Source organism: Thermobia domestica, chromosome 7, assembly GCF_964235325.1.
Source record: "Thermobia domestica chromosome 7, izTheDome1.hap1.1, whole genome shotgun sequence".
NCBI lineage: Eukaryota > Metazoa > Arthropoda > Insecta > Zygentoma > Lepismatidae > Thermobia > Thermobia domestica.
The window spans coordinates 48,459,566-48,483,259 of NC_137460.1; the positions used below are offsets into that span (position 1 = coordinate 48,459,566).

A 23,694-nucleotide genomic window follows, 5' to 3' on the forward strand; every position below is an offset into this window, starting at 1 on the left:
CATAAATAATCCTCCCCCCACAACCATGCCATTTGTGACTTTTTTTTGATTGTGGCTATATAAGGGGAGAAATAACTTCAATATAAGCCAAAAGAACACAACGGATCAACGCAATCACTGCTTCTTCCAGAGATGATTTTGGGAGAACACTGGCCTCCCCAGAGCTCTCAGAGTGCCCCCTCGGAGGAGACCAAAATAATACGTCTATAATATAATAATAAATAGAATAGTACCAGCAGTGACCCCCATCCGGAATACTAAATGTGCCCCCCGGAACATTTTTCCTGAAAGAACGACTGAACGCAATTGTGTGTTTGAAGTGTAATTCCAGCAAGTAAACACACTGTACATAGTTTTCTTAATAATATTACTGAACTGATTTTACATTCACTTTACATTTTCTTTTCTATATTTTGTGTCCTGAAAAGCCAAACAACTCGCAAGGATTGTGAACAGAGATATCTGGATAGAGCCAAACAGCCTTTTGTAGATTAAATTATACTCTTTGATTATATTAATAAATAATTACTGTATATATCAGTCATTTATACGTTTATTGTAAATTTTGTAGTATAATGAAAAATTGTATTTGTATGGATTGCCCTTTAGTGAACTAAAATTGTATTTTTTTCATTTGTTCGGAATATTATAACGGATGGAGTAACTCACTGAGACGATGAGAGGCAAGCCTAGTTCAAGTGCGAGTGGAAGTTACTTTACACAATACAATAATAAGTTGAATTGTAGGGCGCTAACATCCCAGTGCAAATATATAGCCGGCGCATTTTCCCCTCTTTTTGGGGTAGGGCGCAAACATCCCAGTGCAAATATATTGCGAGCGCATTTTTTCCTATTTTTGTGGTAGGGCGCAAATTTCCCGGGCGCAAAATTCTCGCATTCAAGGAAAATATAATGTCCGTGAAGTTGACAAGCCACTTATGTCAGACTCCAATTTCGACTTTAAACGTCGCTAGTGCTACGTTAGTGTTCGATAGTGACGCAAATCGTTAGTACTCCAACTGCATGCCAACACGCCCACTTCTAAGAATCATCTCAAAAATTAGGTTAACCGTTAGAGCAAGTAAGTGCTCATTGGTGCCATTAACATTAACGTTAAAGCCTCCATCGTACGGCCCTTTGAGTAATAATAACACCACGTTTTTTGATGGTCTCAATGCGTCCCTATATTCTCGCGAACATTCTGACGTGCCCAAGTTAGTTACTTTTTTTTTGGGGGGGACTATTGTTTATCTGTTATTGTTTATTGTTTATTGCTAGTCTGCAGAGTAGTCCTTACATTAATATGCCATTGTCCTTGATAATCATTGCGTATTTACAAGCAATTTGTTATTACTGTTAGAAGATATCAAAAAACAACAGATAAAATCTACTACTTAACGGTTCATATTTTTCTTTTACAGTACATAAACGATTAATAATAATAATAATAATAATAATAATAATAATAATAATAATAATAATAATAATAATAATAATAATAATAATAATAATAAAGACTATTTCAGCATAAAAGTTATCAATTGCATCACACTGGCAACAAGCGACGCATATTTTAACTTCATAAAAAATCGTTTCTCACGATTTTCTGGAAAACTACGTATGATATCTTCATTATGTCAAGTTGTTTATCTCAGTGTCATATATGTCTTACCTCTGGACAATATCACAGTAAAACAAAAATTAAATATTAGGAGTACACCGTACTTTTGGACTACATCTCATTAACCATGGGAAGATTGAGTAGTGTATACTTTAGGATGTAAGTTTCAGCTTAACTTGCATCATACATTCTTAGGATTACAAAAAGAAAAAATAATTTTTCCGAATTCCGGAATTTTTCCGAAATCCGGAATTTTTCCGAATTCCGGAATTTTTCTGAATTCCGGATTTTTTCCGAAATCCGGAATTTTTCCGAATTCCGGAATTTTTCTGAATTCCGGATTTTTTCCGAAATCCGGATTTTTTTCCGAATTCCGGAATTTTTCCGAAATCCGGAATTTTTTCGAATTCCGGAATTTTCCGATTTTACTTTCCGGATTCCGGAAAGTAAAAATTCCGGAATTGGCCATCCCTAGTTCGTTTGTATATGTGTTCGTGCGTAAGGAGTGCCGGTTTTATGTAGGACACCCTGTATTATAATATACGTCAATCGATGAGTAACGTTACTTCCTAAAAGTAAATACTGATGCCGACCTGAAACGTTGTAAAACTTCATCTTGAGAGGTAGAAATCCCTATTGTGCTCTTGAATTTCCAACGCTATACTAATAACAAAATTTTCTGAACTTAGAAAACATGAAATGTGAAATTAGGGTATATCAAAATTTTCTTCAATATATGACTGAATGATCCAAACATTCTGATCGTCTACGTTTATCAAATAGCTTATAAACACGCATTTTCTTTTAATTGCTGATGAAAATAAGTATATTTTCTTCTGAGTTTAATATTTCCATCACCCTTACGTGCTATGATCTTCTGCTGAACGTAAGAAAACTAGTCAAATTTCATTCTTCAGTCATTTGATATGAAACGTTTTGAAAGTTGACGTTTCTCGTTTTAGCTTCTTCCGTTAATTCTGTTCTTTTTTGTTTTTATTTTTTTTTCCTTAATACGAGAGTGCAATTAACGTTCTTTGAGCCTTTTTTTTTTTAGATTCACAAGTCGCTGCATAAATTACTTTAACACTAACTGGCTAACATGCAATTTATAATAACAACATTTGACAATTAGCATTAATTTCATGTTTATTAAAGACTTATTTTTGTTTGTGCCAATAGAATAGGTATATATTAAAAAATCCCATAAATGCTGCCAATTTTTACGAAAATTTCCTTTATCCCACTTCAGGAAATCATTGTTTAAAAAATCCACAATATGGGATTTTCCCCACAGGTTGGCATCACTGACAGCACATAGTTAAACTATGGTTCACTACCTTTGTTGCCTGGCATGGTACCAATAGATGGCACCAGCGTACAGATAATTTGCAACTTTTGTAATGATTTAATTGCAAATTGAAGAGTTGGTTGTTTCAATTTAGTTATTTCAAGATAGGGCAAGAGCTTAACTACCATATTTAGATTTAAGCGTTAATATTCTCTACAGCAATATTTTATGGTGGGATAACTGTAATTTAAATTGGACTGTTTCAATTTAATCATTTGTAAATAAATAATAGCAATACTGAACATTAACATATTACAACTATAATATATACAGAAGGACGAAAGCAAAAACTAGTATTGCTAGTGCATAACTGAAAAGAAAAAAAAATCTTCAAAAATGATCAGGACGCTCGAAGAGTTTGTTACAAGAGGGTCAAAGGATCAATTCTAGGGGCGCAAAAGACCGATATACAAGCACAGTCGCAAATATACACACATGCAAGGTGTGATCAAAGAGTACGGTGAATGTAGTTGCACAGTGCCCCCTATCGATGTTGCATCCATTTCAACGAGTAAGCCCTGTAGCCTAAACCTTTGAAACAGTCAGTGTCGAGTTTGAACGAGTTGGGACATGTTTAGGTAGACTTCCAGAGTCAGAAAAGTAAGACTAAAAATACGTTCATCCTCACATTTGATAAACCTCAATTCCACGGATTTCGGAAGCAATGGACAAATTCTGGAGTAGACGATTCAGTTTGAAAGACCTAATTTTAAACTAAACAATTATGAATATAGCTGTAATGCAGGTTTTTCTCAATCTGGGAGTCGGTATCCCTTGGTGTCTCGCAAGAGGAACACAATGGGAGTTGTGAAGGAAGTGGAACATGATAAATGTAATTAGGATTTAGTAGCGGAAAAATTATATTGATAATAAATATTATTTTGATAGACATATTTTTACTTTCACACTTATTGTCACATTTAGCGAAGAATATTACACAAATTTTTAAACTACTGTAGTAAAGCATTCTTTTAAAAATAACTAGGCATTATACAAAGGAATGAAACAGATGAAAAGCTGCTTGTTGAAATACCAAAAATACAAATACAACATAAACTGCATATCAAAATACATTTCAAAGTGAAGGCTAGTGTGGGGTCCTTTATTACATCTCGCAGACTTGTATTCCCATGTAAGGATTTACACACACACACATATTAATATATATATATATATATATATATATATATATATATAACAGTAAACTATAATCAGCAATAATGGAAAAACTTATTACAAACTGAAAATTGCCTATGGGGTTCGCAATTTAGAGGGTATGTCAAAAGGGAAGTCGTAATATGAAATAGGTTGAGAATATCTGTTTTAGGGAATAGGTATTTTACTCTGTCAGATTAGATACTGTGCTTAATTAAAAATACAGTGTTTTGTGTTCCTCTTTCCTGTCGTGTTGTAATTGTTGAGATTAGCTACCGCAGACTTGGGCTGCTATCGAAAACTACGAACAATCAGCAAAACTGCATAGCTATTATCACTTTTTTTTTTTTTTTAGCAGAGGGCACACTCACGGGGAGGCGCCATTGGATACGGGCTCCCACCAAAACTTCCTAACTCAACATAAATGTGAATGCATTGAGAAAAAATTATAGATGGCATACTTTAAAAGGTAGGTTGCATGCGTAATTGCTGTAGTTTTTGGATTTAACGTACAGCAGAAGTATAACTGAAAATGCATGTTTTTATAATACTTTCCGTATAAGTGTACCATCTATACGTACTTTTCTGTATGAAACAATATAGGCGGCAGGATCTCACATACAAATGGACGTATATAACATATAGCTGGGGAATGTAACATAATAATATATGCATGTGATACACAGGAAAACTTTTAGATGTCAGACATCCTGAATGGCATGATGTAACACCTCAGGGCAGTGCGTATGTAACATATGGATAACGTATGCTCCACACTGATTTCTGTAGTAATCAAGAGGATTCCGTATATTTGTATAATATATCGCTGTCCGAAGAACGGATTTTTCTCAGTGTGCTTTTTCAATAAAACTATACTTGTTTAACAGGGAAATGATTAGTCTAGTATGAAAATTTCATCTTACACCTCGTCTGTACTCTTTCTCTTATAAAAACAATCTAATTCTAGCATTTTCTGAAAATATAGGTGAAAGTATTTTACAATTACTTCTCGTCTTTTCAGGCGGAGACGTTAAATACTACGTAGACGTAGTGATGTGTAGTATTGCCCCCCAAATCTTGAAACCATTCTGAGAAAGGTTTTCCTGGGCTTTCCTCGTTCACACCAGGCAAACGCCGGGATGGTATCTAACATACAGGTCCCAGGTTGCTTCCTTCCCTCCCCAATCCTTTCTTACTTTCTTTCCTTTTTACGGATAGTGTGATCGTCGATGGACGTCATCCCTTGTACGTTTCGGGCTAACCTGGCCATAGGGTGCCAAAAACCAAAAACCTAATTCTTATTCTTAATCCGTGAAATTAATTTAAGGGATTGAGTGATATTTAGAAAAGACTTTAAAATGATTCGATTTTAACAGGAATTTACATAGTGCAATGCGTATGTAATCGTAATAACTTTACAGTACTTTTTACGTTATAGCACACTACCGCGCAATATTATAAGTCCTACCTGCTTGATTGGAATAATAATTGAATAACATTTAAATTAATAAAGTAAAAAAAAAAAAAAATGGCGATGAATGTGGAAGCTTTGAGACGGAGAAGACATAATATTGCTTAGAAGGGGAGTCAATTTCCCATCACGTAACTGCGTTTCTGGGGAAAACGTATGCAAGAACATCCATGAACTACGTGGTGGACGAGATTGGTTTCCAATGCAGCGTTCGGATTGCTGGGCAAGATTTGTTCGAATTTTTCTTTCGGATTACACGTTGTTCAAGTTCCGGGACGTTCGGATATCTTTCTTTCGGATTACTACTTGTTCGAGTTGTGGGTCGTTCGGATTTTGAATTTTTGAGTCATTCGAATTTCTTTCGGAATAAAAGTTGTTCGAATTCTAGAATGTTCAGATTACGAACTTTTCTTCCGAATTACAAGTTGTTCGAGTTCTGGAACGTTTGGATTTCGAACTTTTGTTTCTTACAACGAGTTGTTCGAATTGTTTCGAATTTTTCTTTCGGATAACAAGTTATTTGGCTTCTGAGACATTCGAATTTCGAACTTTTCTTCCGGGTTACAAGTTGTTCGAGATTTGGAACATTCGAATTTCGAATTCATCTTTCGGATTACAAATTTTTCGAGTCTTGGGATGTTCGGATTCCGAATTTTTCTTTCGGATTACGAGAAGTTCGAATTCCGGAGCCAATATTGTATTTAAATCTGTTACCAACTGTAATTTTTGTGCAGACACAAAGAAAAAAAATATGAAACGAAATTTATAGTATTTTGTTTAATCCTACCATGAGTGAAATTTCCAATAAGTTAATTTTGCACAACCATAGACAATAAGTAGTGTATTACATTTTACTATTATTTTCTTTATAGTTTATTTTCTTTTGTAATTTTGGGAGATAAAACTGGAATGAAATTACCGATTCCGTTCTTTGTTATTGTCTTTTGTATGGCTTCGTTTGTCGCTTTTGATCAATATTCTTTGACCGCAAAAATACAAAACAACAAAACCAGCAGCAGCAACAACAAAATAACGAACAAAAAAAGAAGTCAATCTGTGCTATCAGATACAGCTGAAAGCAACAACGTTCTTCCCCTCCTCCCCTCCCCCCCGAAACTCCACTCTCCGATTAAACCTTCTCGCTGGATACTGAGGAGGAAGGGGGTTATCTGTCAAACAATTTACCAAAAAGATGAGAGACGAGACTGATAACCAACGTTTAACGGAAATCAATCGTAAATGTTATTATCTCCATCCAATTCTCCCCCTTCTCCTCCCCTCCCATCCCCTCCCCCTACAAGCGACTAGGCATCGGTAATTTGTTTCTCCGTACAAAAGAGGAAGAAGATTTGGTTGCATCACGCTGACATAATTTGAATCTGCCAAACGACTTTGATATTACGTATTTCTGCTAAATAGTAAGCACAGTCAGAAAGAATGATTCATACTCGTAAATGGTACTTTGTGGACAAACATGTAATATGGCGTGATTTTTGTGTGTATGATCCCGTGTTCGATTCCTGCTGATTTAGATATCAACAAGAGTTCTGATCTAGTTTGAAGTAGTAGGTACTACTGCTTCATATAGCCTAGATGCTGAAAAGGAATGTTAAACTCTAATTAGCCAATCAAGAAAACAAATACGAGGCGGAATCCAAAAATAAGTTTCCTCTCTTCACCCGCCTCTCCCCAGGAAAGTGAACAGCAATGGAAGAATCAAGGACAGCAGTTGCACGCACAGCACACACAGACACAAGTGGGTATCATTTGCGTGCAATCCTGCAGATGGCGCCGTCGCAGCGTGTGCGCAAAGCGAAGACAAGTCTCTCAATCTTAGCCTTGTAGCTATGGAAAGAAGTCACGTTTTTGATGTCGTGGTCAAAGGAGGAAGTGCGAGCGGTTGTCCACTATGAATGGGCACTAGGCGTATAGGGAGCAGAAATCCATAACCGCCTAGTGGAAATCTAAGGACTGATGTGATGTCGAAACAAATAGTGCGGAGATGGTGTCTTGGGAACTGTTGGGTCAGAGCGCCTTGATCACCCTCCATACAGTCCTGATCTCTTCCACCCAGTAGCTTCCATCTCTTTCCGTCTTTGAAGAAGACTCTCGGCGGAAAGCGCTTTTGAACTAATACTGAAGACACAGAAGCTGTTTGACGCTTCTTCCGTATGCAGAGCCCTGAAAATTTCCTGGAAGAGTTTTTAAAACTTATAGACCGGTATGACAAAATGTCTCAATGTACGGGGCACTTATGTGGAAAAATAAAGGTACCTCTGATTTTTAATGCCACACACTAGTCGCCTGGGGAAACTTATTTTTGGACTCCCCCTCGTATCTGCTAGTGCTTGTTCTTTTATCGGTTCAACAATATTAATTAGCATTTCACACGAAAAATAAATATCCAAAGGTGAGACACATAGTAATCAACACACCTTAGTGAACTCAACAAAAGAACATACATAAGTGCAAAAAACTCATGCATAGTTTTCGAAAAAAAAAGTGGAGAAAAGTAAGTAATTTATAATCCCTAAAGTTGATGCTGTATGAGAGCCATACAGGTACCACTTTTTCAGTTAAAACTGATCCTGAAATACATCCTTATTACGCTCTTCGTTACTATACTTGCAAAACGATAGTGCATATTATGATTAATTAGATACAGCCTAAAAGTACTTATAATTAAATCTTAAATTTTAATTTCTGTTTTGACTAAAATATGTTTCAATCAATTGACTTGGACTAACTTTGCTCCCATTGGCTGTTGGGCGTCACATGACCTGATCGAGTATTATGACGTCGTTTAGGACCACTTTTGTGATTTTGGCAGGAGTATGTTGGCCCATCGCCTCAATTTTGTAAACGGATGGTCCTTCAATTTTAGAAATTGCCAAAACTAAAAGTTTTGTTGGGTAGTAAAGAATCAGAGTACGTATCTATGAAGGTTGAAGTGGTTCTTCTCGTTCCCTTGAATATATTTTTTAAAAAAAATGCCAGAAATATATGTAAGAAATACATTTTAGGACATGGGCGAGTTTATCTTATTTCACTAAGTTTGGTCTTATTGTATTATAGTGTTGTATAGGGTTGTATAGGGTTGTATATATCTAAGAGTAGTGAGTATGTAGCATATGAATAACGTATGCTCCATACTATTTTCTGTAGTAAGTAAAAGGATTCCGTATATTTGTACAATATACCGCTGTCCGAAGAACGGATTTTTCTCAGTCTGGGTTTTCTCGGGGTTCTCTCCCATTTCCTTTCTCATTCTCACCGTCTCCTTTAGCCTAGCCAGCATAACTGTGGAGCGTAACACTTAAATATTTCATTTAATTTTTTTTATCATCATAGTGAAAACTGTAAGGAATTCATAAATGTATATTCCAAGATCTATTTCACCTCACTAAGTGTTATGGTTTTCGTATATTATCAATTGTGTCGTGTATAAAGAAATTTATTTTAGTTCATTTTCTCAAAAACTGTCCATTAGTTTTTTTTTTTTTAACTGATAAATATAATTTTGTTCAGTTGAAATAGTTCTATCGATTGATATACTTCTTATCTTTGGACAATTTCACCCATCTACTAAACACTTAATAATATTGTAAAATTTTCTTATACCCCATTAATGAAAAATAACTTTCTACGAAAGATATTGTAATTTTCTAATACCCCATTAATGAAAAATAACTTTCTACGAAAGATATTGTAATTTTCTAATACCCCATTAATGAAAAATAACTTTCTACGAAAGATATTGTAATTTTCTAATACCCCATTAATGTAAAATAACTTTCTACGAAAGATATTGTAATTTTCTAATACCCCATTAATGAAAAATAACTTTCTACGAAAGATATTGTAATTTTCTAATACCCCATTAATGACAAATAACTTTCTACGAAAGATATTGTAATTTTCTAATGCCCCATTAATGAAAAATAACTTTCTACGAAAGATATTGTAATTTTCTAATACCCCATTAATGAAAAATAACTTTCTACGAAAGATATTGTAATTTTCTAATACCCCATTAATGAAAAATAACTTTCTACGAAAGATATTGTAATTTTCTAATACCCCATTAATGAAAAATAACTTTCTACGAAAGATATTGTAATTTTCTAATACCCCATTATTGAAAAATAACTTTCTACGAAAGATATTGTGAAACCGACAGACAGACGCATGAAGTAAGATACAAGACAAACAAATACAGGGAGTTACAAAAATGTGTCACAATTTTTTGCGAACAGACTCCTCACATGAGAATAAGAAAGAAAAGTTCATATGGACTTGTGCCCAAAAGTGAATAATTTCGGAGTTATAGAGTGCTGAAAACGTGAAACAAGTGAACTTTAAAAGTTCATAGCTCCACTATTATGGGACCTATCGTAATCTGGTGAAGACATCACTAAGGACCCGGTATGTGAACTATCTAAATATCCATGTTTAAGAGTGCTCCAGTTCTTGCACACCAATTTTTAGAGAGGTAGGTGGAGTGTGATCAAGTACTCCTACACAGCCTCTCTAAAAATGATTGTGCAAGTAGCGGAGATTCTGAAAGATGGATATTTGGGTAGTTCATATACTGGTTCCTTAGTGATGTCTTGACCCGACTACGATCGGTCCTATAGTAGTGAAACTATGCAACTTTAAAGTTCATTTTTCTTTACGTTTTCGGCACCGTATAAGTACGAAACTATGCGTTTTTGGCCACAGGTCCACATGAACTTTCTTTTCTTATTTTCATGTGAGGACTCTATTCCCAAAATACAGCGTGGTTCAGAAGTGGGCGTACCCCTAATTAGTGTTTTCTGATGGTTTTAGATTTTAGCCACATTTGTTTGGTAACATTGCTTGGCATTGTCTGGCAACATTACTATCCACGTTCATTTGCTTTCTGCTGTTTTCTGCTTGGTAACAGTTATTTGCAGTGAATTTGGAGTAATCAACAATGTGTGATCAAAGTCCATATAGCATTGAACAAATATTAGTTGTTGCAGTTGATGATGGATCCCGATCTGAAGCACCAGACAATGTTCTCTAGGGTTTCATAAAGCAACAAGTAAGAAACACTCGATATTACACGACGCAGGAATTACGAGCAGCTGTAGAATACGACTTCACCTTCGTGACTCCAGAGTATCTCCGCAAAACATCTGCGAGAACTTGGCGCAGAATTCTGCTATGTTACGACATGGATGGTGATCATACCGGTATTTATGACCCTTAAGACTTCAAGGTAACTGTGTACAGACATTCTACCATAACTAACACTATACTGTTTAAACTAAAGGGGGAAGCGTCCACTTCCGGACCACACTCTATTGTGAAATTTTTTTTAACACCCTGTATAAGTTGAATAAAATGGTAAGACCTTCCTTACGCTCGCTTCAATAATTGAAGTAGAAGGAAAATCAAGGCAGAGAATGTATTAATTCTTAAGCTTCATTAATATCTACATATCCTGATTCATAAATTCCAAAGAATAACTCGACGGCATCGAAGACTTTTTCATTAAAGAATGAAAAAGAGAAGTGTAAAATTTCAGTGCCTGATGAATTCTTAATAAATTGTAGTGAAATGAGAGAAAAAAGGGGGGGGCGAGAAGGGACAGAGAATATATTAGAACATAATTTACTTAGTAAAATAATACCCAGTGATTTTGGGGATGTCTCCTTTATTTACTGGTTTTCTTGCTAATGAAAATTTATGACCTGTTCCAACTTTAGAAGCGAAAGAAACGAAGGAAACTTAAAAAAAAAAAAGTTCTTTGAGCGCGCGTGTACAGGAAAACGTGATGGATTGCACTTTGATAAACTAAACTCTGTCTATTTTCTCTCCCAGAGTTATCTTTAGTTTATATATATCTTCACTTAAAAAAAGTTTTACAAACTATACTAAGAATTAGGAAATTTATGAATTTATATATTTAATTTGAAGTAATTCAGTATTGTTTCTTTAATAACAAAATTGTAAAAACATCTGCAAAAAAGTTGAGAATGCTCCAAGAGCATTGCTAGAACAAACTTCAAAAAGTTAATTTTTCTTATTACTCTTATTAACTTCTACAGGCTTTATACCAATTGTTCTAAGTACTTTATTATTATACTCATTAAACAATTCTTGGAATATATCTATCCATTTATAATTTCCTTGAGTACTAAATTTTTTCCACGTGTTTTCCTTAAGAGTTCAGTTGGAACGTTCCACGATGTTGTTTAACGAGGACATATGCTCAAAACGGAGGGCTCAGAATTGAAAAATTCGCAAAATATCATCTGTCTATGACTTACGGTTTCCGAGATATGGCTCCTTAAGTCTCTCGAAACCGGAACTTTTTTGGCCAATATCTTGGGAACAATGGACAGTTGGCCATCGGTTACTATTTGGTACCAAAATGTTCACCATCCTCATAGGTATTGATCAATACCAATATCGTCTCCCTATAACTTACGATTCCCGAGATATGGCTCCTTAAATCTCCCGAAATCGGAACTTTTTGGCCAATATCTCGGGAACGGTAAGAGTGAAATATTCCATCACTTCTTTCAGATACTTTCTGATGATCCATCGAATGGGGGACTCAAAATTCAAAAATTTGTAAATCGTCCATTCCAAAGTAACGGACATGACATTCGTACGGCTATTTAATGCAACTCTGGACTTAAAAGTGGTACACTCCGCATCAAAAAATTTGTGACAGCTAACGCCGTGCAGTTAGGCCACTTAATATACACCTTCTTATCCCATAATCGTGTCAGGTAAAGAGAGACCCCCTCTCTCCTCCTTTCGTCTCTCCCATACTAAACTTAGCTAACAACATGAGCGCAATTCTAATTTCAAACTACTCATGTATTACTTTCTATAAAATGAAATAACAAAACCGACACGAAACAAGATTAATAAGTTGATCTAGGGAGAAACTGAAACACACACAATGAAAAACTGAAAAAAATGGATGTCTATAACACAGAGATTCAGAAATGAGGCAGAGAGAGAGGGAAATTGAGAGAATAGGAGAGAAGAAACGAAAAAGAAGAACAGATAAAAATGTGGAATTCAAACGTAGTAAGAAAATAACCTAACATTATTAATTTCCGTTTCCAGAAATCCAACTGTAATATATTAAGAATGTTTGTTTTTACATATTTTTTTCAGAATTATTCGAATATATAGAAGATGCTTTAAACATTCATTAAGTAACTTTCATAAAGGATAGCATACTCAATCTCCAGTAGAACGGTAGATCTCCGAGACACATCCAGGATAATGTCAAAAGTTTCACGTACATTTTTTGTTTCTGCGTGGTTCGATTGCAAATTCGGTAGTGTTCATTGGTCGTACTAATCCAAAATACAGTAGAGCGTCAATTATCCGAACGTCGGTCAACCGAACGACCGCTTAACCGAACTGTGTACTCGCTCGCACCTGTTACTCTCCCACCCTACCGTCCATCATCCTCCTCACTCCCAAACCAAGTTTCCCACAGTAGTCGCCGCACTGACAAGTAAACCTTACGTTTGAGTGAATCGAGTTGCTGACTGAGAACATATGAGAAAGTAGTACTAAATGTGGTCAGTATTTCAGTGAAGTTGTAGGTGCGAAGCTCCAGGGGTTTAGGAGATACAGCTACCAGAACATCGCATGGAAGTACAGAATAGTCTTCATACAGTTGGAGATAAAAGCCCTGTAAGACCTCTTGTAACGACCAAAGGTGAATAACAAATATATGGGTACATATTAGGATTAGAGGGAAGTCCTATAGTAAGGGTATACCTGACGGCGGCCATCTTAAAATCCGCCATTTTGAATTAAGGTTAAGTTTTTAAAATGGGAATAGGGTCATTTGATACATGATTTAAGGCGCAAATTTAATCAGAAGAACAATGGTGACATTAATTTTGATTTACGTACAATTGGTAAAAAGTTACAGGGAAATTAAATATTGTTGCAGCATATGTATTAGTCCTTTACCCCACCTTGTAAATTTTGTGTTAATGATAATAATTAAATAAAAAGCAGGTGGATAAATATTAGGTCTATGGTAAGAGTTGCCTTGATGGCGGCCATGTTCAATTAGCAACTTGTTTATGCGAAAACAAATGCTGGCTAATGATAAAGCAAAAATGGTTATACCATTGGATTTATGGTAAAATTTGCTATTAATAAGGTGTCAATGTTATGCGTTTTGTTTAAAACTTTTGTCTGATTCAAAATGGCGGATTTGAACATGGCCGCCATCAAGGCAACTCTTACCATAGGTAAATTTACAAGGTGAGGTAAAGGACTAATACATATGCTGCAACAATATTTAATTTCCCTGTAACTTTTTACCAATTGTACGTAAATCAAAATTAATGTCACCATTGTTCTTCTGATTAAATTTGCGCCTTAAATCATGTATCAAATGACCCTATTCCCATTTTAAAAACTTAACCTTAATTCAAAATGGCGGATTTTAAGATGGCCGCCGTCAGGTATACCCTTACTATAGGACTTCCCTCTAATCCTAATATGTACCCATATATTTGTTATTCACCTTTGGTCGTTACAAGAGGTCTTACAGGGCTTTTATCTCCAACTGTATGAAGACTATTCTGTACTTCCATGCGATGTTCTGGTAGCTGTATCTCCTAAACCCCTGGAGCTTCGCACCTACAACTTCACTGAAATACTGACCACATTTAGTACTACTTTCTCATATGTTCTCAGTCAGCAACTCGATTCACTCAAACGTAAGGTTTACTTGTGAGCCACCGCTAGCGGAACATTGCTTCTAATGGGGCCTTCATAAGGCGCTGCTGACCGGCCAAGCCGCCAGTCGCTGTGTTTCAACAATCAGCACACTTCTGTCGGTTTGGCATTGGCTGTAGAAGTACAGTCCAGTACAGTGCAGTACAGTACAGTACAGTACAGTACAGTACAGTAGAGTTCGATTATCCGAACAAACCAGTTTTCCGAACACCCAAGTTCCCCAATTACTTCGGATAATCGATGCTCTACTGTACATTCTAATAAACCCAGTAGATCCTCCATTTCAAACTACTAATACAAACTGAACAAATAAATAAAAACGAATTTGCAATAGAACCACGAAGAAACAAAACATGTGCGTGAAACTTTTGACATTATCCTAGATGTGTCTCGGAGATCTACAGTTCTACTGGAGATTGAGTATGCTATTCTTTATGAAAGTATCTTAACGAATGTTTAAAGCATCTAATATATATTCGAATAGTTCTGGGAAAATATGTAAAAACAAACGTTATTTCTATATTACTGTTGGATTTCTGGAAACGGAACTTAATAATGTTAGGTTCTTTTCTTACTACGTTTGAATTCCACATTTTTATCTGTTTTTCCTTTTTGTTTTCTTCTTCTCTCAATTTCTCTCTGCCTTTCTCTCTCTCTCTGCCTCATTTCTGAATCTCTGTGTAATAGACATCCATTTCATTGTGTGTGTTTCAGTTTTTCATTGTGTGTGTTTCAGTTTCGCCCTGCATCAACTTATGAATCTTGTTTCGTTTCGATTTTGTTACACCCTATTTCATTTTATCAAAAGTAATACATGTGTAGTTTGAAATTAGAATTGCGCTCATGTTGTTAGCTAATTTTAGTATGGGAGAGAAGAAAGGAGAAGAGAGAGGGGGTCTCTTTACCTGACACGATTATGGGATAAGAGAGTGTATATTGGGTGGCCTAACTGCATGGCGTTAGCTGTCGCAATTTTTTGATGCGGAGTGTACATACAAGCTAAGAAATCTTTCATTCGATAGATAATAGTGTCCTCTGTATACAGTTGTATTCATATATTTATTGAAACATAGCTACATGTATATATAGGCATTGGAACAGTGATAACTGATGTGACTCACACGGAAGCAAGAATGGTACATATGTTTATAAAGTGCTACATCTCTGCGATTCTGGTGTACCTGCGATTGGTGATGGGCAGTGGGAATATTCCCGGTGGGAAGAATTTTAAAAATGGGAATATTCCCGGGTTTTTCCCTGGCCTATAAATTCCCGGGAAGGAATTTATTTCCATTTCTTTACTTGATCTTCTAAATTAAAAGAACCATATGACTAATTACTTCATTTTAATATATTATGATTTACTTCTAGGTTTTAAAGAATTTGGAGTTTTAAATTTTTTTAAAAAATTTGACTGTACTTTATATAACTAATAATATGATTTTTTAAGTTCCATTACCATTCCACTAAAAAGTAGGGTAATTGATTAGTATTGGGGGGTCAAAACTAGCAAAAAGTAGGATAATTTACGGAAGAAATGAGTTGATAGTGGTGTTCAAGTAGTCACGAAAGCATAGAAAACAATTTCTTTAGGGCAGTAGGGAATTTGTACAAACCGTAAAGGTAAGTGGAAGTGATTTATGTGAGAAAAGAAAGTGAATTATTGGTAACGAAGATAGAAAACAACGTGCCCTGCGGGACTCTGGGCCGCCTTCACACGCTTTCGCTCGCTCGGCAATGCTGTCTGAGTTTAATGTTGGTAACGTAATTTAACGTGTGAAACCATAAAACAACCGCATCCGAATAGAATATCGCCGAAAAGTTAGGTGCAAAATCTGGCCCCCCAAAGCTAAACAATAGCCAAAAGTTGCAAAGTACTAATTTACAAATGATTAAAAGGATCCATTTTGTAAAGTAATCTAGAACTATGTAGAAATAGAGATGAACTACTATTAATAAACCCTGAATCACCGTTAGTAATAGACGTCGGTCTGTCTCCTCTTTCTGACTCGAATTTCTGAAGAGGTATTCTGACTTCTTTTACATGTGAATTAACGCTCCAAATTTCGAGAAATGGGCAGGAAGAAAGGTCGTGTGTGGCAATGTTACATGCAAAATTATAAAGATAGGAAAGTATCATGCAAATATTGTGAACATATATATTTATGCGCAAATGTTGACAAAATGGTGGGACATGTGTCTTCTGGCAGTTATCCAACCTAATTTGTTTATAATATTTAAAAATTTAATATGTTTATAATATCAGTAGTAGAGTCAGGTTTAGAAAATCCTCTTACATGTAAATTAAAACTGTTTAGCGGTTTAAAAGTATGTGGACTTTCTATACCATTTTTGAAACATATTTATTTTCATAGAACATATTGTAAATAAATATCCATTTATACGTAATCTCTAAATATAATAAAGTATTAAAAAAAATAACATAACATCGTTCAGAATATACATTTTAAAGACTCCTCTGGGGACGACAGTAATAATATACTGTGATATAAAAACGAATTTAACTTGGAAATTATAATATAGTAATAGATTGCAATTTTGTTTGATTGTACATATATTTCCGAAAAATTTCTTCCCGGGAATTTACCCATCACTACCTGCGATAGCTATTTTCACCTATGGATTACTTAAAATATTAACAACCTTAATCAAACCTCATCAGGATTTTATGTGTTCTAGTTGGAGTAACGGACGTGACCGATGAAAGTAACGGATGTGACAAGGACAATTTTATCCTATCCAACTCTTCAGTTAACACTTGAACACAATATTGAACAATAAATGTAGTAAATTTCCTGACAGGCAGGTAGATTCCTTCCTGTTTTATTGTAGCAAAACCAAAATGTATTTAAACTTAATACCAGAGTCCATCTTTTATGTAAAAAAATAAAAGAATAAAATATAGAGAATATTCAACATAATGAGTGTCGATTAAATATTTCAAACAATATAACAGTACAATTTACAATGTAATCAAAAGAATGTCATGAGAAATTGCAAAATAAAAAACAAATATCAATCATCATCACTACTATAAACATTAGTGTACTTTACACGCTGATATCTTGGAAGATGCTCTTAAAATCAACTTCATCTTCAAATACCTCTACCTTTATCAACTTAGAAAGAACAGTTCCATTAACAAAAATATGGTGTTTGTCATATTGTTGAAACTGGTGATAAGTGATAACGAAGCAAGCTAGGAATTGTTAACACTAAGTTCCAACGTGCATCCAAAAGTACCTTGTTTCCTTCAATGTCCTCCTTAGGCACGTAAAAGAGATATATGTTCGTGTAAATCTCCTCAGCTGCTGATAATACTCGAAAGTAGAAGTAACACATACAGATTTAGCTAAAATTCGTCTCCAAACCAGGTTTTGCAAAGCTCCGCAAACACCACCTACAGCCTCTTTACCATACGAAGCTGTAAAAGTAGGCCTATTCCATTCAACACGAACAACTAAGTCCTCTTCAAAATAACGTAAGTTGGACATGTTTCTGAATTGTGATGCAGCATTATCGGAGAAAATCATTAAAGAGGATACCTCTGGAAGCTCTAATCTAATTATATTTGCAATTACTTTTAAAAGAGTCCAGTCACTATACTTTGAACGAGTCATTTTGTCACTTATGATTGCTGATAATTTTACATCAGATCCGTACCATATGCAGGAAGTAAATATTGTCACTCGTCGTTGCTTCCAATGAGCACTTTATATCTGATCTTGAGCTGTTAACACAGCTTTTTCTGAAAAGTCGATTTGAATTACCACTTCACTTTTTCCACTTCTCTCTTTGGACGCTTCAAAATACTCGTACTGTGTGGTTTTCACGTATCAATGAGTTTAGAACTTTGGCAAGAAAACATCTAGTTCTCCAATTGCTTGATTTACCTGTACCTCCTTTTCGGTAACTTGCAAATAACCTACAACGTTTTCCAAGTTTTTTAAATTTTAACTTTCTTATCCAAGTTAGCATCTTCAAAGAGCAAATTTTTCACATCATATTTACAACTTTTACATTCATTGTACTTACTGTTTTCGTTTTTTTACATCACAACACATGTCAAACATTAGTTTTTTGTGATTAGAAGGGAACGAAGAAAAACACCCTGATATCCCTTCAACCAAAAACGAGAAATTCAAATGTACTTTGCAGACACAAACGTTGTGAGGAATTTTGATCATGACAAAAAACATGCTGAAGTCTGAGTAAATAATACTTTGTTTTTGATACTTTAACTGTTGGGTGTTTCTCTCCAAATAGACTGTAAGCTTCTCCTATAGTTATTATCATGTAATGAACTGGAATCTTCTCTCGTTTCCGGGTCACTTTGTTTTTGAACGATCCGATAATTATATGTCTCTTGCTGGGAGATTAGCGAATTCAGTCATCTTCACAATAAAATGCAATTACTTTAGTGTCTCTTTCTTTCTTTATTTTAATCATTTTCGTTACCGACTAACTGGATAAATGCTTACAGACAGCAGGATATAGCGTACGCCGCACTATCTCTTGCACAACAGCCTTTCGCTTGGTTAGGCTTTTAGGCCAAAACTCCGTAGTTCTCTTCACGGTTTTTCCGAAAGCTTAAGGGATATTATATGTTCCTCTTTTCTTTGTTGGTGTTTCTACTTTTCTCGTTCTCTTCTTTAACCTACACAATCGCTGCCTCTCTCTATTTTTTGTCTTTTGGCATCTAATTTGTTTTTATCACACGGTATTATTAATTTCTCTTTACATCGAGTTACTCTTTTTCTTTCCCTAACTTTTCTTTTAGATATTCTTCTCATTTTTCTGAATTATTTTTCTTTCCCTCGATTTTGCCATGTCGATCTGTTTTGGTGTACTCATTGTTTGTAAAGATGCAAATAAACCGTAATTAGCGTAGGTGAAACACTTTCGTCATGCAGGTAGCTTAAAACGTGTTTCGTCCGTTACCATTAAAACACCAAATTAAAGCAATTGTCAGGCTTCTAAATTTTTGCAAAGGAAACTCCACGAAAACTAACTTTGGATCTTAAATTAATTCTTTTAATCTGATCCTCTGTTAAAAATTTATGTAGTATTTTTTATTATTTCGGTAACGGACGTAACATCAACATACCTAGGTTTTAAGTTAACATATGAGCCACTCCCAACTTAATTCTGCAATAAAATGACACTCAATCACAAGCCGCACACATTTATAGATAATAATTCACACATTTAAAGATATATTCACACATTTATAGATATATTCACACATTTAATGATACAATAAGTTACATAACTGATAATTTTAACGTTATGACAACCTACGAAAAACTGCTCTGCAAGTGACAACCCAGCACCAGTACTCAAACTCCTCTTTCAGTGGCTCGTACAACCACTATTTCCTATTACGACAGGTTTATTTTTGCTGAATCAGTAAAATTTAAAAATTTTTTCCCTGTACAACCAAAGAAATGGTTTCATTTATAAACATTTTCCAATTTTTGACTGATTGGTTTCAAATTTTCTGGAATGGACAAAATAGCAGACACGCAAAAACACAGCCATAGAAAATTCAGTAACGAACTTTATAAATTCGTTGAAAATGCGGAGAACACGGGGTTAAAAGAAGAAACTGGGTTAAGAACGAAAGCATTAGGCACACTTCGTTAGGTTGTGGGCTAATGTTTATATATATAATCACCTATTTACGAAGATTCAATAGACATTCAAGGTATTTAGTTTAACAAAACCTCGTTTATATGTTTACTCCCTGTATCCGAGGTGCACGACGAAGAGATACAAAACCACTTTTAACCCTCGAAGTAGAGTAATGACCACTATACTATTTTCTTCTGTCAAGGGCAATATCACAAGTTTAAATAATACTTCCCAAAATTACCTATTTACGTAGTTTTAAGGAATGTATTCAATCAAACCTTCTTTATATATTTACTCCGTGTATCCATGTGTCCGTCCGAGAGATACAAAACTCCTTGTACTTCGTGAAATGGGGTAATGACCACTACCTCGTTTTCTTCCCGTTAAGGACAAGTTTCACTCCTTCTATAAATCAGCAGGGAGTATCATGAGTTGCAGTGCTTTCAGTCAGGGGTGCACCCACATGGGGCTCCACTGGGTCCGAACTCCCCCTGAAGTTCATAACTCGACATACATTTGTCTTTTTCTTTCTCACCTCAACCATAGGTTCGTGACAACATGAAAAATTTTATAACTTTTCTCTCTCTCTTGAGAGAGCTGTTTTATACTTTGATAAGATCTCTTCTTCGTAACTGCATCTAGATATTATATATTTAGTCTTCCTCTTCCTGGTTTTCCTTCTGCCTTTCCCTCTATCAACATGGTGATCCAATCGAAATGCCGAATAAGATGGCCAAGCATGCTGTTTCTTCTTTTTCCTATTATCTTCATGATACATATATCGTCCTTCATTAGGTTCCTCTAGTACGTCTTCGTTCTTTTTCCTTTCGGTCCATAATATGTGAAGCACTCTGCACCAACACCACATTTCAAATGTTTCCAGCTTGGATATTTCTGCTTTTTTTTTTCAATGTCCACGTCTCTGATCCGTAATGGGCCATGCTCCATACCAGAGTCTTAATAAATCGTTTTCGAACGACACATTTATTGATGTTAGCAGTCCTGTTTTACTATTGAATGCTTGTTTAGCCTGTGCTATTCTGGAACTAACGTTTTTTTCACTACTTCCGTCAGAGAATATTAGGCTTCCTAGATAGGGTAATGTCTTGACGTCTTCCATTTTCTCTCCCTCTAGGCATACGTTTGCACCTCCCTGTCCTGCTTTTGTGCACTTTATCATTTTGGTTTTCTTCTTATTTATATTCATTTTGCATGCTTTTTCCAGTTGTCGTTCAAGTTTCAAAGGGCTTCCTGCAAGCCCTCTTGGTTCTCCGCTATGAGTGCTATGTCATCAGGAAACCTATTGTGCTGAAATCCTGTCCATTTGCTTTTGTATATTTTTTAAATAAAACTATGCTTGTTTGGCAGAAGATTATTGATATAATATAAAGATTTTATCTTACATTTCATCTGTAATCTTTTTTTTCTCATAAAACCAATCGAATTTTACCATTTATTCTGAGAATGTAGCTGGCAATACTTAACAACCACTATTCTATTTTCGAGTGATGAATAACACTGGTCCAATACTACATACTCGTAGTCTCTTGTAGCATTGGACCCCACCTCAAACTCTGGACCCCTCCCACAAAAATATCCGGGTGAGCACCTACTTTTAGTACATTGTCTGTGGATAAAAATAGCCGATTTTGTTCTTCTAACCAAACATTTATTTCTGTTATTTCCTGTATCATACTGTAGTACTTCTTTCTTTCAAATTTCACTAATCTATGTCATTTGGCAATGGTTTACTTTTGTCTTTAAGTTATGCACATTAGTGTAGATAATTCTACACTAGCAAACATCCCAAACTGTTACTGCGTTCAATAATTTTTCGTTCCTCTTGTGTTTCATATAGAATTCGTCACAACTCGAACTTCCGCACGAAATTCGAACACATGTATGAACAATTTAGTTAACCTTTACCTCAGTTTCTTCTGTTCTAGGTAAATTATTCATAAACGTTGAACCACTTGTTTAATTATTTTAAATGAAAAGTGTAAATACCGAACATTAAGTATCTAACCTCAGGGGATTCTGAGATATGAACATCTTATTACAATAATACCAATCCCATTCCATGCCTTTCAAGTCGAATTCGCAAAGATACTTCCTTAGTTTTATCTTACGTCACAAATACTATGTATTGTGCAAATTTCAAGTTTCTGCAGCGTGGTCCGGAAGTGGGCGTACCTGTAATTAGTGTTTTCTGACGGTTTTAATTTTCAGGCACATTTGTTTGATAACATTGCTTGGCATTGTCTGGTAACATTGCTATTCATGTTCATTTGTTTTCTGCTGTTTTGTGCTTGGTAACAGTTATTTGCTGTGAAGTTTCGTGATGAGGGAGTTAAGATGGACGCCATTCTACTAAGTAGCTGGGAGCTTTGCTCTCCTTTTCTATTCATTTTTTCTTTTTAAACAAGTATTACTTTAGTACATTTTCCACTTTATTACAATCTTTACTGTGTTACAAATATTTTCACTATGTTTGGCGTCATTTTTCTTCTCTCACTATGTTTGGCGTCATATTACACAGGCCTACAGAAAAAAAAAATTTTCTTGGTGCCTAAAATTTTAGAACTGATTTTAACTATGTGTGGGGCGCTGAATCCAATAATGTAAGCAGTTTTTTTCTATCAGCTCTACTTTGGTAGATACAGGCTACTGTACCAGTAGTGTTATTTACGTTACAATGTACGTGGAAGAAATATTACAATCCAAAATAAATATGTAAATTATAAATGATGTAACTACTATTTCTGCATGCTTCTTGCAATAGTATACAAAATAAGCAAAAGAAATACAAATATTCTCGTAATAACAAGTTTGAATATGATCTTATAAACTCTGCAACTCAAATAAATCCTACTGTGCTCTATAGAGATTTCTATTTGGAAGAACGGCGCTCTTTTCTCATTAGTGCTGCTATCTGTCGATACTAAACGGAAACTAGTCATATAGTAGTTCCAGGAACGTCCACTAGATTGCATTGGTATTCTACTTGGCTAGTGGATCGTAGTTGTTGTCTTGCAGGTGGAGTGACATGTTGGAACATGTGAGTTTTGTTCTGAAATCATAACTTGTATCGCGTATACTAAGGCTTTATATTTAACATCCGTGTTAGTGGCCTGAACATAAAATGAGTTCAAGTCGAAGAAGTTGTGTTAACCATCCTGATGTGTTTTGCTACATATGTGGTGAGTACACATTTAAAGACAATAGAAAACATATCAGTGACTTTGTAAAAAAAAGCATATCATGCATATTTTGGTGTACGCCTAGGGGACCAAGATAAAACGTGGGCTCCACATATTGTGTGTAAAATGTGTACTGAACACTTGCGACAGTGGACAACTGGAAAAAGAAAAAGTCTTAAGTTTGGTGTTCCAATGGTTTGGAGGGAACCCACAAACCATGTTGATGACTGTTATTTCTGCCTGGTAAATGTTACGGGTATGAATAGAAATAACCGGAACAAGTGGACATATCCTGATCTGCCTTCAGCAAGACGTCCAGTTGTTCATTCCGATGAAATACCAATCCCAACGTTTCACCACTTGCCAGAGCTTTGTGAGACTGAAAACGAACGTAGTGAACATTCTTGTGACATGGATGATGGAAGTGACAGTGATTATGAGGGAATGTCAACAATTCCTCAACAGTTTAATCAAGATGAGCTAA

The 23,694-nt window shown here is 35.3% G+C and overlaps 1 protein-coding gene and 1 long non-coding RNA gene across 13 annotated transcripts in view; one reads left to right on the forward strand and one right to left on the reverse strand.

Annotated features, from left to right (window-relative positions):
- Window positions 1–23,694, reverse strand: part of LOC145690064 (uncharacterized) — a 1,134,032-nt gene that overhangs the window by 696,042 nt on the left and 414,296 nt on the right. The gene's annotated exons all lie outside the window — the stretch shown is intronic.
- Window positions 1–23,694, forward strand: part of LOC145690066 (uncharacterized) — a 905,981-nt gene that overhangs the window by 310,163 nt on the left and 572,124 nt on the right. For 3 of the 11 annotated variants that reach the window (XR_014132152.1, XR_014132157.1, XR_014132155.1), the window contains one exon: window positions 4,480–4,593. The exons of the other annotated variants lie outside the window; for them this stretch is intronic. This is a non-coding gene — a long non-coding RNA (uncharacterized LOC145690066). The remainder of the gene's footprint in view (window positions 1–4,479; window positions 4,594–23,694) is intronic. 11 annotated transcript variants of the gene reach the window in all.